The 13542-nt window shown below is 43.2% G+C and overlaps 1 pseudogene; it reads left to right on the forward strand.

Moving 5' to 3' along the window:
• LOC124620183 overlaps window positions 1-13542 on the forward strand; it is a 350456-nt pseudogene that overhangs the window by 132739 nt on the left and 204175 nt on the right.

Genomic DNA, 13542 nt, shown 5'->3' on the forward strand with positions numbered 1-13542 from the left:
TCAATTTGCTTTTCTTCATTTTTAACGTTTGTTCTTCTGTATGTACTTCTTTTATAACAGCTGCAGTGCCAGAAATATCATCTGTACTATTTGAACTCGAAGACGAACCAGCAACATTTTTTGCGAAAAATTTATCTGCTCTTCCAAGAGTTTTTAGAACATTGGCTTCTCGTTCTCGCCTTTCCTTCGATAATTTATGAAATTGCTCTCCCCCCTCCCCCCTCCCACCCACTTAATTTTACATATTTGCTTTTTTCACTGTTATTCATGTTAAGGCACTTACAAAATTGTCAACCAACAGTAAAAAAAAAAAAAAATTGTAAAAGGAAAGAAAGAGAGACTATACCCAGTTCCAATCGTAGTAAACCGCACATGGGCACAAAGCTTTTTACTTTAAACACGCCTCACGAGCACAAAGATTTTTCCTTTAAACATGGAGCGATGAACTGACCAACTCGGATTACTCGACGTGAAACTCGAACGACAATGCAGAATAATTTAATTTCATTGTCCCCTGCTTCTCTGTTGTCAGTGATCAGTGGAAGCACACCGGCCGGCTGGAATTCTGGAATTCATCTCGTAAAGAAAACGGGACAGTCCCTTTTTTGGCTTCTGTTTCCCGTGTCGCCGGTATTTAGCTGGGACGCAAATATGTTCTGAATATTCTTGACACTTTTGTATGTCCATTCTTTTAGCATTACGTCTCTGGGACGAGGGCCGTTTACTATTGTGACAAAAAATAAAAACACCTACAGCCGTCCCTATGATTTTATTTTATTTTGTCGCTACCAGTTTCGACGCTTCATTGCGTCATCTTTAGGCTGTTTTGATGCGGGTGACAGTTGATGGTTGGAGTGCTGACACATTATCTGCGTATCCAGTAATGCTGGCAACTGATGGGTTATGCATGGGGATCGTATCAAATTGTACCGCATCAAAACAGCCTGAAGATGACGCAATGAAGCGTCGAAACTGGTAGCGACAAAATAAAATAAAATCATAAGGACGGCTGTAGGTGTTTTTATTTTTTGTCACGATTCTTGACACTGTCTTTCTAATTTAAAAAGCAAATAATTGTTTAAATTTGTTGCATTTAGGTGTGCTGGATCGACTCTTATCCCACTTATTCTTATAACATTTTAGCGGTTTCTGTGGGCCGAGCAGACAGACTACAAAGTTTAAGTAGTCTTGTTGGCAGTTGACGTGGTGTGTTGTCATTTGTGTGAACACTGTTGTTACGTCTATACGCAAATGCACGTTTTGTTCCAACATAAAATAAAAGGAACCTCTCCTCAAAGAAAAAAAGCTTAGTTAAGAAGTTTAATATAAAATTTACAATGCCACGTACTATTCGATTCCACAGAGCGGGAATTTTGATACCGTGCAGGCTGCAGCACAATAAATGAGACAAACGAAAGTTGGTTTCTTCTTCTTTTTTCACCAAAAAGTAAAGCTCAGATATTGAATACCACAGAGCTTTCACATTAATTACAGTAATGGAGGGTTCACTTGACACTTTCCCATAATTTCTATAAGAAATTTAAGGAGAGTCGGGTTTTACATACTGAGGCCCAGACATGTTACAGTATTTAAGAAATTGATGATTAGTTTAGCACAACTTTTCAGGGGTCCCGGTATTTTCACGGGGAAAATATGGTAGGGTTAAGTAGAAGCCGACAACATTCTCTGAATAATAACGTTTGAAACATTGTATTGTAGACTGCCGTCCTGACAGCTTACTTCAAAATATTTTGAACAATCATGAAGATGATACCAGACAGAAATGCAATGTTAAATTTCCATTTCTAAGCTTGTATTGTCGAATTTCGTTCTTAAAAGGCTTATTTAAACTAGCAAGTTGTTTAACAATATTAAACATTTTTGTCGTTTGTAAGCGCAGTTATTTTAAAAGGTTAAAATGAGTACAGATCAATAAATGCCGCTCCCTTAAGGTGCCGTCCCTACGCCCGTGCCCAGTGGGCCTGTATGTAAATCCGCCACTGAGTGCATGAATAACGGGATTCAGTAAAGTAACAGTAAAAGAACTTAGTTTTTAGCATTAACAATAATTGTAACTTTTTAAAATGACGTTAAAATATTTTCTTATTGTCAACGGTTTTTTTTAAGATTCCACATTGCTTAGTATAAATTGTGCATTAAATAACTTTATGTCTTATTTCAAAATGTTATTCCTAATACTTAGAACGGTTGTGCAACAATTTCACCAACAATTGCCCCATAGGCAGGGTGGAACGCAACAGTTCTTTGAAAAAACTTAGTAAATACGTAACAATGTTAAGTGATTTTGAACTGAAGTGCGTCAGGTTATATGACAATGTGTTTTCTGATACCTTTAAGAAGTGTTTTCTTGTGCTCCTTTATTGTTAAATGTTAGATATCCTGCTCCGCCCCGAGTTCCCCTACAAGTGCTACGTATGTATGTGTGTTGCAGCCACTGGACCGCGACCCACCGGACGGCCGCCCCCTGTGGCGGTTCACGGCGTTCGCGCAAGACGAGGGCGGCGCCGGACTGGTTGGATTCGCCGAGGTGCAGGTGGCGCTCACTGACGTTAACGACAACGCGCCCACCTTCACACAGCCGCTCTACCGCGGCTACGTGGTCGAGAACGCGGCGGCAGGTGTGGAGTTGACCCTTGGGGTGAAAAAGTAGATATTCCGCATTGTTCACTGGGCAAGAACTTAGAGGTGTTGGTTTATTACTGCCATCCTCCAACCTGTATATGAGGTTCGATAAGTAATTAGATCTTCTGAACGCCTATCAAGAGTGATTTTGTAGTCCATTTTTGTCGTTAAAGATGATTATGGTAATCGAGGGAAGTGGATGCGACGCCTAAACCCCACAAACAGCCTTCGAGATTAATGTCCTCATCCAACGCATGGATCATTTACAGTGGAACATATCCACACCATCATTCCTTGCCTACTATCTACACTGCGCAACACGATTAAAGGAGCATTTTTTCGAAACCGTGTACTTGTCTTCCATTTCGACGCAGAGGTTTGAAATTTGACAAAATCTGCCTACAACCTTCCTCTGTAATGCTGCGAAACCGTGGCGCCCTGTGATATGACCCTCGGGCTCGACACATGCGGGAAGAAAGGCCAGAGCTCAGAAGTTCATGCGAGGTGGATTAATGATGTCTCACTGGCACCATATTTCCCCACAAATCTGCCCAACGCCACGGAGGACATGTCACACGATGGGAGGGTCTTCAGCTCCCTCTTACACACATTTCGTCCCTTCTTTTGATGCCTCTGCGATCGAGGTCAGAACCGCGACTCCAAGCGTTGAAATGAAGTGGGTTTCTTCAGGGTGATAAAGGAAAACATTTCTAGCACATCGCCGCTCAGAATCGGCAAGAAAAGGCCCCAGGAGGTCGCGTAAAGGGCGTCAATGAAATCACTCCTTCCCTAGAAGCATTCATTTTCACTCTTTTCGCCGGCCGTTGTGGCCGAGTGGTTCTACGGGCTTCAGTCTGGAGCCGCGCGACCGCTACGGTCGCAGGTTCGAATCCTGTCTCGGGCATGGATGTATGTGATCTCCTTAGGTTAGTTAGGTTTAAGTAGTTCTAAGTTCTCGGGGACTGATGACCTCAGATGTTAATTCCCATAGTGCTCAGAGCCATTTGAACCATTTTGAATTTCACACTTTTCGCGATCGAAAACGATAGTTTTCAGTGCAGTATGCACCAGGAAGACTCACTTGACAAATTTTGCCTCTGCCGACACCCCCCTCCACCCCACTCCGGGCTATTTAACTCTATGGACATCGCAGGGCTCCAACCCCACTGAACGCGATCTCATTCCTTTGGAATGCAGTTTAGCCACACGTTTTGCTTTGATATACTGTGTGGAATCAGTAGGGACAGTTAAAAACCATCCGACCAAAATTCAACGTTATCTGAAGCAGAAAAGGGTGTTTACGTTTTTTCATCCATCCTTTTTCACGCCGTCCTCTGGCGCGTGTAAGGGAGATGTGATACTGAAATGCTTCTGAATAAAACGGGAAAGGTCTTTCTAAGCCCCCCACCCCCAGGTTCGGCAACGACATTGGTACCGCCTGTGCACTTTAAAAATGCCAACTTACAGAGATACCCATCTACCGATCTCTACCCGCCAGCCAGATAGGCAACTCTTTCGACACCCCTCTGATTTCGTATGCGACCAGGAAACACGAGTGTGGTGCGGGATGCCTGTCCTGCCTCCAGGCAGGGGTCGATGGATGGATATGTCTGCACAGGTATATTTTTAGGTTGTTTGGTTGGTTGGGGGAGGCCATCAGTCCCATCGGGTTAGGGAAGGAAGTCGGCCATGCACCTTTCAAAGGAACCATCCTGGCATTTTCCTGAAGCGATTTACGGAAATCACGGAAAACCGGAATCAGGATGGCCGACTGGGTTTGAACCATGGACATTTTTAAAGCACCGAGCAGAGGTACTCCAGTGGCACCAATGCAGCTGTCGAACTGGGGGTCTTAGAGAGCCCCTTTGCCATTTCATTCACTACATGTCAATATCACACCCCTCTGTGTGTACGTCACAGGAGAGCACGAAAAAAGACGGATGAATAAGGTCATGAAGTGGCCGTGCGATTCTAGGCGCTGCAGGCTGGCACCGCGAGACCGCTACGGTCGCAGGTTCGAATCCTCCTTCGGGCGTGGATGTGTGTGATGTCCTTAGGTTAGTTAGGTTTAACTAGTTCTAAGTTCTAGGGAACTAATGACCTCAGAAGTTGAGGCCCATAGTGTGCAGAGCCATTTGAACCATTTGAACCATGAATAAGGTCAAATACTCTTTTCTGCTTTGGATCACTTTCAAATTTCGTCGAATGGCCACGAACGGCCTGTAGTGGTTCCATCCTGTACATCAAAGCAAAACTTGCGATCACACTACCCTTCAAAGGGATGATATCACATTCAATATGATTTCATCCCTGTGACGTCCTTAGAAACCGGCTGAACCTCCTGGGGAGTGTCAGCAGTGGCAAAGGTTGTCAAGAACTTCGTTCTGTTCTACATCGTACTGCAAGCTGCTGTTTTAGATCACTAAATGTGTGAAAAAGGATGTCCCTATGGAAGGATCCGTTTCATTGACGTCCTTTACATCATTCCTGATGCTTTCTTTCATCGAACCCGAGATTTTCACACTGTTCCTCATAAGCAGTACCTAACTAATTTGCTCGTCTATGGAGTTTGGTGGTCGGATGTTGCATTCGTGTCTCCCTTTCGGAAAGGTCAATGTTCGTTGTAACTGATGGGAAGTCATCTAGTTAAGTCTAAGTGGTATCTGTGTTACAGGTCTTCAGATGCTTTCAATCTATAAAAACGATTTAAGAGACAATCTGAGCAGCCCTCTTAAATTAAAGATGATGCTCTCTTTTACTATCTAGTAAAGTCATCAGAAGATACAACCGAAAAGTAAAGTGATTTAGACAAGATATCTGCACTGTACAAAAAGTGATCCTAAACAATAAAAAATTTGAATTCAGCCACTTCAGTTGTAACAAAATACCGCTAAATTTCTGTTATATTATACGTTGCTCAATTTTAAAAGTTGATAATTCAGTTAAATACTTAGAAATTACAGTTACGAACAATTTAGACTTGAACCATCACATGGAAAATGTTGTGGGGAAGGCGAATCAAAAACTGTGTTTTAATAGCAGAACACTCAGAATATGTAACTAAATTTTTAAAGAGACGACCTAAGCTATACTTGTTTGTTCTCTTCTGGAGCACTGCTATTCAGTACGATGTTACCAGAAAGGATTGACGGAAACCATCAAAGCAGTTCAAAGAAGAGCAGCTCGTTTTGTATTATTAAATAGGAGACAGAGTGTCACGGACATGATAAGCAAAGTTTGGTGGTACTCACGCGAGCCATTTTCACGAAATTTCAGTCACCGACTTTCTCCTCCGAATGTCAAAATATTTTTTTCACTTCCACCTCAATAAGGAAAAAAGACCATTGCAACAAAGTAAGAGAAATCAGAGGTCACACAGATAGATTTAGTTGTTCGTTTTTTCCCACGTGCTGTTCGAGTGTGAAATGTTCAAGAAAGTGGTTACATGAGCCCTCTGACAAACACCTGAGCGTGAACTGCAGAGTAATCATGAAGATCTTGTAGTGAATGCCAAAGTATAGCAGGCCATGTGGGACTTGGATGCACTAGCTTCACACAAAAAGGAACCGCCAACAGCTTGTTGTTCATCTGTGGAAATCCACGGTAACACAAGCAATGTGGACGTAACGAGAAGGTCACTGTGAGGAGAAAGGGCAGTTTCTCTCCCTCACACCGCCTTTGTGCCCCCCCCCCCCCCCCCCCTGCTGTTACAACACTTTCAAATCTGTTACTATACTCCTCCACATTAGCGCATCTGCAGAAATTTTGTGCACCTGGGTGGGCGAGGACTCGACAGGGTCCATTCATTCACGAGACGCAGAATGTAGTGGTCTACTTCTGGGCATCAGCAGATTAAATCGGTAACGGTGCTGCAGGGTCGGTTAGTCAAAGTGCGAGGGGGTCTTTCAGTCTCTAATTTTATCCTAAGACTATGAGAATGCTCTGTGACTTCCATGCGAATAGAGATAGATCGTAAATTATACACTATGTTTGAGGTGCTAGAAATATGTAGAGTGCTGTCTGGTATACTTTTATGATGTATATGCTCAAGAAACAACAGTGAATGGACGTACTGCACAGTCATCTATCTACATTCGCAAAGATACTCGCAAAGTAGAAAATGGGCGGTTTAGCGATGATACTGAAACTGGGAAACATTTTTTCATCATTGGTCGGTGTTCAAATTACTGTAAAATTGCTAAAATTATTCACACTATCAACTGTGATGCTTATTATCACAGTACATTGATGGTGTCTTTTCCATCCCATCCGTCCACTGGTACGCTGTTGGTCACCACATAATGATTGACTGAAATCATTTGTTTGAGACAGAGAAAGAGTTTTGGTGGAGGGGCAACACCTTCTGGGGATGGCTAGCACCGAAACAGTGATCGCGTACATGACTACAATAAGAGGAATCAGTCGAAACGGAATGCAGAGCCATCAGCTATTCCGTCACTGTGACAGATGAGTTTAAATGTAGAGGTCGTCAATCACCTTCGGACTGTAGTTTGGAAACGCCCTACAACGCCGCCAAACTCTTCAAGTTTCCTTATGTTGTAACTGTCTTTTATTCAAAATCAGCCAGTGTGTGTGGTGTGTTATGGTAGCAGCAGTAACAACATGATTTACACCATGTGACGTCCAGTTTTCTGCTAGTGGCAATGGATCAGAACGTGTTAATATCAGTTTAGAATCTGACACAGACCTCGAAGTCGTGGCGGAAAAACAAAATGTTTGGCAGTGTACAAAGTGTGTTACAGTAGAAAAAAATCAATGTTTCAAACAACGACACAGGGTCACACGGAGCGTCTCTTGCGACTTACAGTATAGTCTGTGGGGTACGGTAATCCTCCTAGAGTAAAGGTGATGAAACTTTAAACTGGTCCGCACAGTGGATGAATACCTGTATATTTGACAGGACTGTCACATGTGCTCGGTGACACCATGCATGCTGTATTTGTTTCGATATATGGGAGGAGAGAGATTAGTAAAAATCATATCGAGTTCTCTATCGGATGAAGTTAGTGGAGCTTTCATAGTTCCTAATTTTTCTCTGTTGGATGGTACAGAATAACGATGATAGCATGTTGGAGTGATAGAGGTGAATGGGCCCCGAGGGATGCAAATCTGCTTCGGACTGCAGTATCTGTATGTAGTTTGGAGAAGTACCACAATGCAGTAGCAAAATCCTCGTCGTTCTCCAAGTTCCTGTATTGTCTTTTATACTACTCCGTGTTGCAGGGGCGGGCTTTGTTTGGCACTAACCTTAAACATGGTGCACAGTTGGCGGAGCTATGACAACATGTTGTCGTTTCCATCAAATGGTCAAAACACAAACCTGTCACACTAACTCAGCTTAACCTGTTTCTACAGGTGTTGCAGAAGGTGGTAAATACAGCTTTCTCCGACTTGTAATCAGTTCCGACTTAAATTGGAACGACCACATGCGCAAAGCTGCAGGGATGGTAGCGCAGAGTCTGAGGGGCAATTGCAAGATGCATATGGACTATCTAAAATTTTACTGTAGCAGACAGGTTCGATAAAGATGACTCGTTTCGAGATATGAGAGTGCCAGAAATATGATTCACTGGCGGCTGTAGTCCTTAAAGGACTTATACATTGGATCCAATGCAGGTATGTGGTCGAATAGAAAGACTTGATTCCAAATCCCAGACAGCATTTCAAGCGATAGCGTAACACTAGAGAGCTGAAAAGCCTGTGTACATTTCTTACAACCTCAATCAGCATGCCATTTGCTGTTTGTGAGCCTTCTCAATCAACCTTGGGCTATATTCCAGTCGATATATCACCGCACTTTTGACATGCCATTGAGACAGAATGTGTTACAAATACTGGATAAATATCTAGCGGCAGTAATATGGAGTTGAAAATACTGGTTTCATACCATGTTCCTTAGCCGTATCACTTTCTCAATTCGGTAATTTTATTACAAGGTTGCATCATCAGCGACGTGTCGCAGTATTAGTCTGGAAAAACCACTACATTCGGAGGTAATGCCGTACCTCGATTTATAAAGCTGGTACAGCTTTTAACATGGATACTTGTGTGCACCTGTAGAACCAAAACAGCTTGTGATAGTAATATGGTCGTGTTTTTTAACATATAGCAGTCTGTAAGACGATTACGCTTCCCTTTCTAAGACACAGTGCTAGCACTCGCAGGAAAAAGTTATGAGACATATCCACCCATCGCTGATTTTTTTCTCAGTATTGTTTCGCTTGCACAAAAAACTTATGAGACATGTCCACACCATAGCTGATTTTCAGTCAGTATTATTTCGTATCGGCAGCAATCAGTTATTCGCAGAGTATTATACTTAGTAGTAGGGATGTGCGATAGGTTCGCCTTGAGCATCAGGCTTATAATGTATGAGTGTGTGTTCCGACATATGCAAAGTGACTGGCTATGACCAGTCGTAAGGAAATTATGGATATGATGTGGAATACTGTGATAGCAAAGGGGAAAGTATGTCAAGTCATAAGAATGTTACAGATATTTCCAGAGCCACAGCCATCAGCAGGGTGTATTTCCGATACTTTGCTCATTGTCGAATATCGTACAATTGAGACCACGATCGTAATATTTAATTGTAAGAACAGTGATAAAATATATATGTAGCTGGTTTCCTAGGAAGATTCTGTGCCGGCCGCTATGGCCGAGTGGTTTAGGTGCTTCAGGCTGGAACCGCACTGCTGCTACAGTCGCAGGTTCGAATTCTGCCTCGGGTGTGGATGTATGTGATATCCTTAGGTTAGTTAGGTTTAAGCAGCTCTAAGTCTAGAAGACTGGTGACCTCAGATGTTAAGTCTCATAATGCTTAGAGCCATTTGAGCCATTTGAAGATTCTGTCTGCACTGGTGACCTGTAGTGGAAATGATTCACGTTTCCAGCTAACGGCAACAGCTGTCCGAATGGAGAGGCCTGTTGGGATGCAGGAATGTAGCTGACTTAACCATTGCGTCCTCTAGACGGCCGAATAGCGGACTAATACTTAGTATGTGTTGGATATCTTTCGTGAATGCGTGGAAATTTGAGAAGATTCAATAAGGATATTATTCCCTCCCACGTAAATTGTCTGGTTGACTGCTTCTACACATTTTGCACCTTTATTTAGTTGAGAGAACGATTGTAGTGTGCACATGTAGCAGGTGAAAGACAGGTAGAAGACACATTTGATGGCTCTCTAGACATGAGGAACACCTTACTTGACTTTGTAAATTATGGGGATGATTTGGAATCTGTTACATCACCGACATCCGTTATCATGAGTGAAAATTTCAGATTCCTCTATTTTTTCTAAGTTTTCACGTAAAGGTCTCTGCGGATGAGATAAGTTTCTAGTTACTCTGTGGCTTACAGCACACTCCACCTTGCTAAAGTTTCGTGTTTCTAGAGAAATAACTTCCATTCCAAATCTTTGGAATTATGTTACACGAGCGATACTGCTATGCAAACGATATTGCTATGTGCTAGACATCGAGAAGTATCGCGTAAATGGTATAATATTCTGGCAAACCATGTGAAAATACATGTGTTCTTGTACTTCCAGAGTCTGAAGATTGGTGTAGAAAACAAGCAAGGAAGTAGGTTGGGACAAGAAACGATGAGGCCTTTGTGCCAAGGGGAACCGACCCAGACTTTGTACAACAGTCTGGAGAGTGAATTGGGTCCGCCGATTGCGCTCTGGTCACGCATTGGAAGCTGATGACTTGCGACCATCAGCTGGGGGAAAATATCTAGAGCTGCGAGGAGTATATACGATGCTGTCTGTCTTTGTGGTATATGCACAAGTGTCTGGCGGTCGATAGTTATAAGAATGATGCAAAAAGGGCGATTTTGTATGGCACAGGATACGAATTGTATGTTTACTACATCGACACGATACGAGGTGATATATTGCTGGGTTGGAGATCTGTTTCATGATCTAATATTCAAGCTTCCATCCTGTGGCAGAGCAGTGTAATTGAGTAGGAGTCTTTCTGTATTTGACGATCTGTAGGCCACTTTGCAGGGTTAAACTGTCAGTGCAATATGGCGATCTGTACAAAATAGTTTTTTCCCACTGAAAGTCTCGTCTGCAGAAATCAAAAAAAGGTGGACAGTGCTTACACACCGGTGGCATTAGTAATTTGGTGGGTAAATTCAGTAAGAGCCAATCATAATGCTCAATTCATTCACCAGACATCCTTTGTTCCGGGACATAGAAGCCTCTACATAACGGTGTGTACATTTGCGTTTCGGAGATGTTTGTTGAAAACAGGACTTAACGATTTCCATGAAGGGTAATACGTGATGGACGGGGTGCCATGTTAGGATCATTAAGAGGAATGCATTCGGCGTTATTCTGCGCTATTTTAGTTACCAGGTTCTGTTAGAACAAGGATTTCCATGCAGACAAGCTGAGACATCACGAAAACTCGGTCGTTTGCAGCCGCAGCCCATCAACGCCAAATTTCTCCTCACTGTTCTAATGGAAATTTCGTCATATGTTCCACAGTGAGCCCTGCAGTTACTTCACGCAGTGTTGTTTGTCTGCTAGCACTGACGACTTTACGCAAACACCGCTGGGCTCAGTCGTTAAGTGAAGGCAGTCGGCCACTGCATTGTCCGTGATGAGAGGTAATGCCTGAAATCTAGTATGCTCGGCGCACTCTTGAACTGTGGATCTCGGAATATTGATTTCCGTAACGATTTCCGAAATGGACTGTTCCATGCGTCTAGCTCGAACTACCGTTCCATGTTTAAGGTCTGTTAGTCCTCGTCGTGCGGCCATAATCACGTAGGAAACCTATTCACTTGCTTCACATGAGTACAAATGACAGCTCTGCCAATTCACTGCCCTTTTATACCTTATGTGCGCGATACAGCAGTCATCGGTATATGCGTGTATCACTATCCCATGACCTTTTTTCTTTCATGTCAGTGTACTTCACTGATTGTTTCAATAACTAACACTTTTCTTTCGCTTTATCCCGCATTGGGCGCAGGGTCGGCCTGGTTAAGTACGGATTTGGCATGGTTAAGTTAAGGGGTGGCCGGATGCCCTTCCTGCCGCCACCTCATACCCCCCGTGACGGAATTAGTGTACCCCGGCTGTCTGCGTCTAGCGTAAATCGTGAAAATAGTGTGACTGTGTTTCAAATGTCTGCGAGTCGTGTAACTGAGGTGGGACGTGGGGACCAGCCCGGTATTCACCTAGTAGGATGTGGGAAACTGCCTAAAAACCACATCCAGGCTGGCCGGCACACCGTCCGCCGTCGTTAATCCGCTGAGCGGACTCGATCCGATGCCAGCGCTCCTACCCGAGTCCAGGAATCAGCGCGTTAGCGCTCTCGGCTATCCTGGCGAGTCTTTCAATAACTAACACTCACAGCTCTTAAAACATGTGATATTACAAAGGGAGGCCACGACCTTGGGATCACAGATTTGCCTCAAACTTTGTACATCTTTAGTAGGCCTTTAGATCAACATAATGTGCAAGTAGTAACGTGCATTACTCTGCAATTCCGCAAGAGAAGTTTTACACATCTGTTATGTAACAGATGTATTTGTTCGAAGATACCGAGCCTAAGAAGTCATTGTGCTCAAGTGATTAGAGTAAGCGCTAAGCGAGATGCTCGGAGACGAGGCGACGGTTCAAATATCGCTAATACCTACTTTTTAATCTATATTTTTCTCTTCACTGGTCACACTATTCAATTTGTGTGACATTTGGGAGGCAATATAATAAAAAAAACCACGTCCATTTACATGAAGCTTTAGTGAAATTTATAAATTATTTGACTACTTAGTACTTGTAATTAAGTTTTCAAGGACGAGTGATAGGCTTGGAAAACCCAAGTCAGACCTCGATAAATAATGATTCAAATGACGTTGTTCACAATCAGTAATACAGTTAAGTCATAATGTGCCAGACCACAACAGTAATGTACAGTTACTCATCGTATGTGCTCTCAACATTACACACTACAGGATAGTATTTGTCATACAACACGGAGAACATAAATTGAAACTTCCTGCAAATACACGTGGTTTTTTTCCTTCTATTACCTCTCAAATGCCAAACAAATTAAATAATTTGACCAGTAATGAAAAAATAGATTAATAACTGAGTTCGAGAGAGAGTGGAACCGTCGTTTCATAAACGCTTTTCTTACGAAGCTCGGGAGCTAACAACCTTTTATTCTCTTTGTTAGTTATTGTTCGTTGGATTTGTTCAGGGCCGACATCCCATGACACCCCCTCGAGTTCACAGTTGATCCATTCACTCAGTTTTTTATTACAGAGGGCAGCTAACCCTTTGAACATACATGGATTCTTTTTGTTTTTTTTCTTTTTTACTTCCCTTCATTTTGTTCGGTGTCATTCGTTGCGTTCGGTCCGGGAGGACGTCGCATGACATCAGTTCAGTTGATCGTTGATTCCTTTACTCGGTTTTGTACTACTGAGGGCAACCAGCCCTCTGACCGAACACGCTGAGCTACCGTGCAGACTCCACTTGACCACCCTAAATTCTTAACATCCGGTACGTAGGCGCAGACTCATTAGCTACATAATAGATGCGTAAAACCTCTCCTGCGATTTTCTCGGAATTGCCAGACTAGTGCACGTTACTGATGATGATGAGGTCCCATACTCCGAGGAGCGTAGGGGACGATGCGAGAGACCCGCACCGCCGTGCTAGGCAAGGTCCTAGCGGAGGTGGTTTGCCATTGCCTTCCTCCGACCGTAATGGGGATGAATGATGATGATGATGAAGATGAAGACTACACCACAACACCCAGTCATCGCCAGGCCAGAAAAATCGCTGACCCGGAACCCCGTGCACGGGAAGCGAGAGCGCTACCACAAGACCACGAGCTGCAGACAACACCT

The sequence above is a fragment of the Schistocerca americana genome, chromosome 6 (assembly GCF_021461395.2).
Source record: "Schistocerca americana isolate TAMUIC-IGC-003095 chromosome 6, iqSchAmer2.1, whole genome shotgun sequence".
NCBI classification, from domain to species: domain Eukaryota; kingdom Metazoa; phylum Arthropoda; class Insecta; order Orthoptera; family Acrididae; genus Schistocerca; species Schistocerca americana.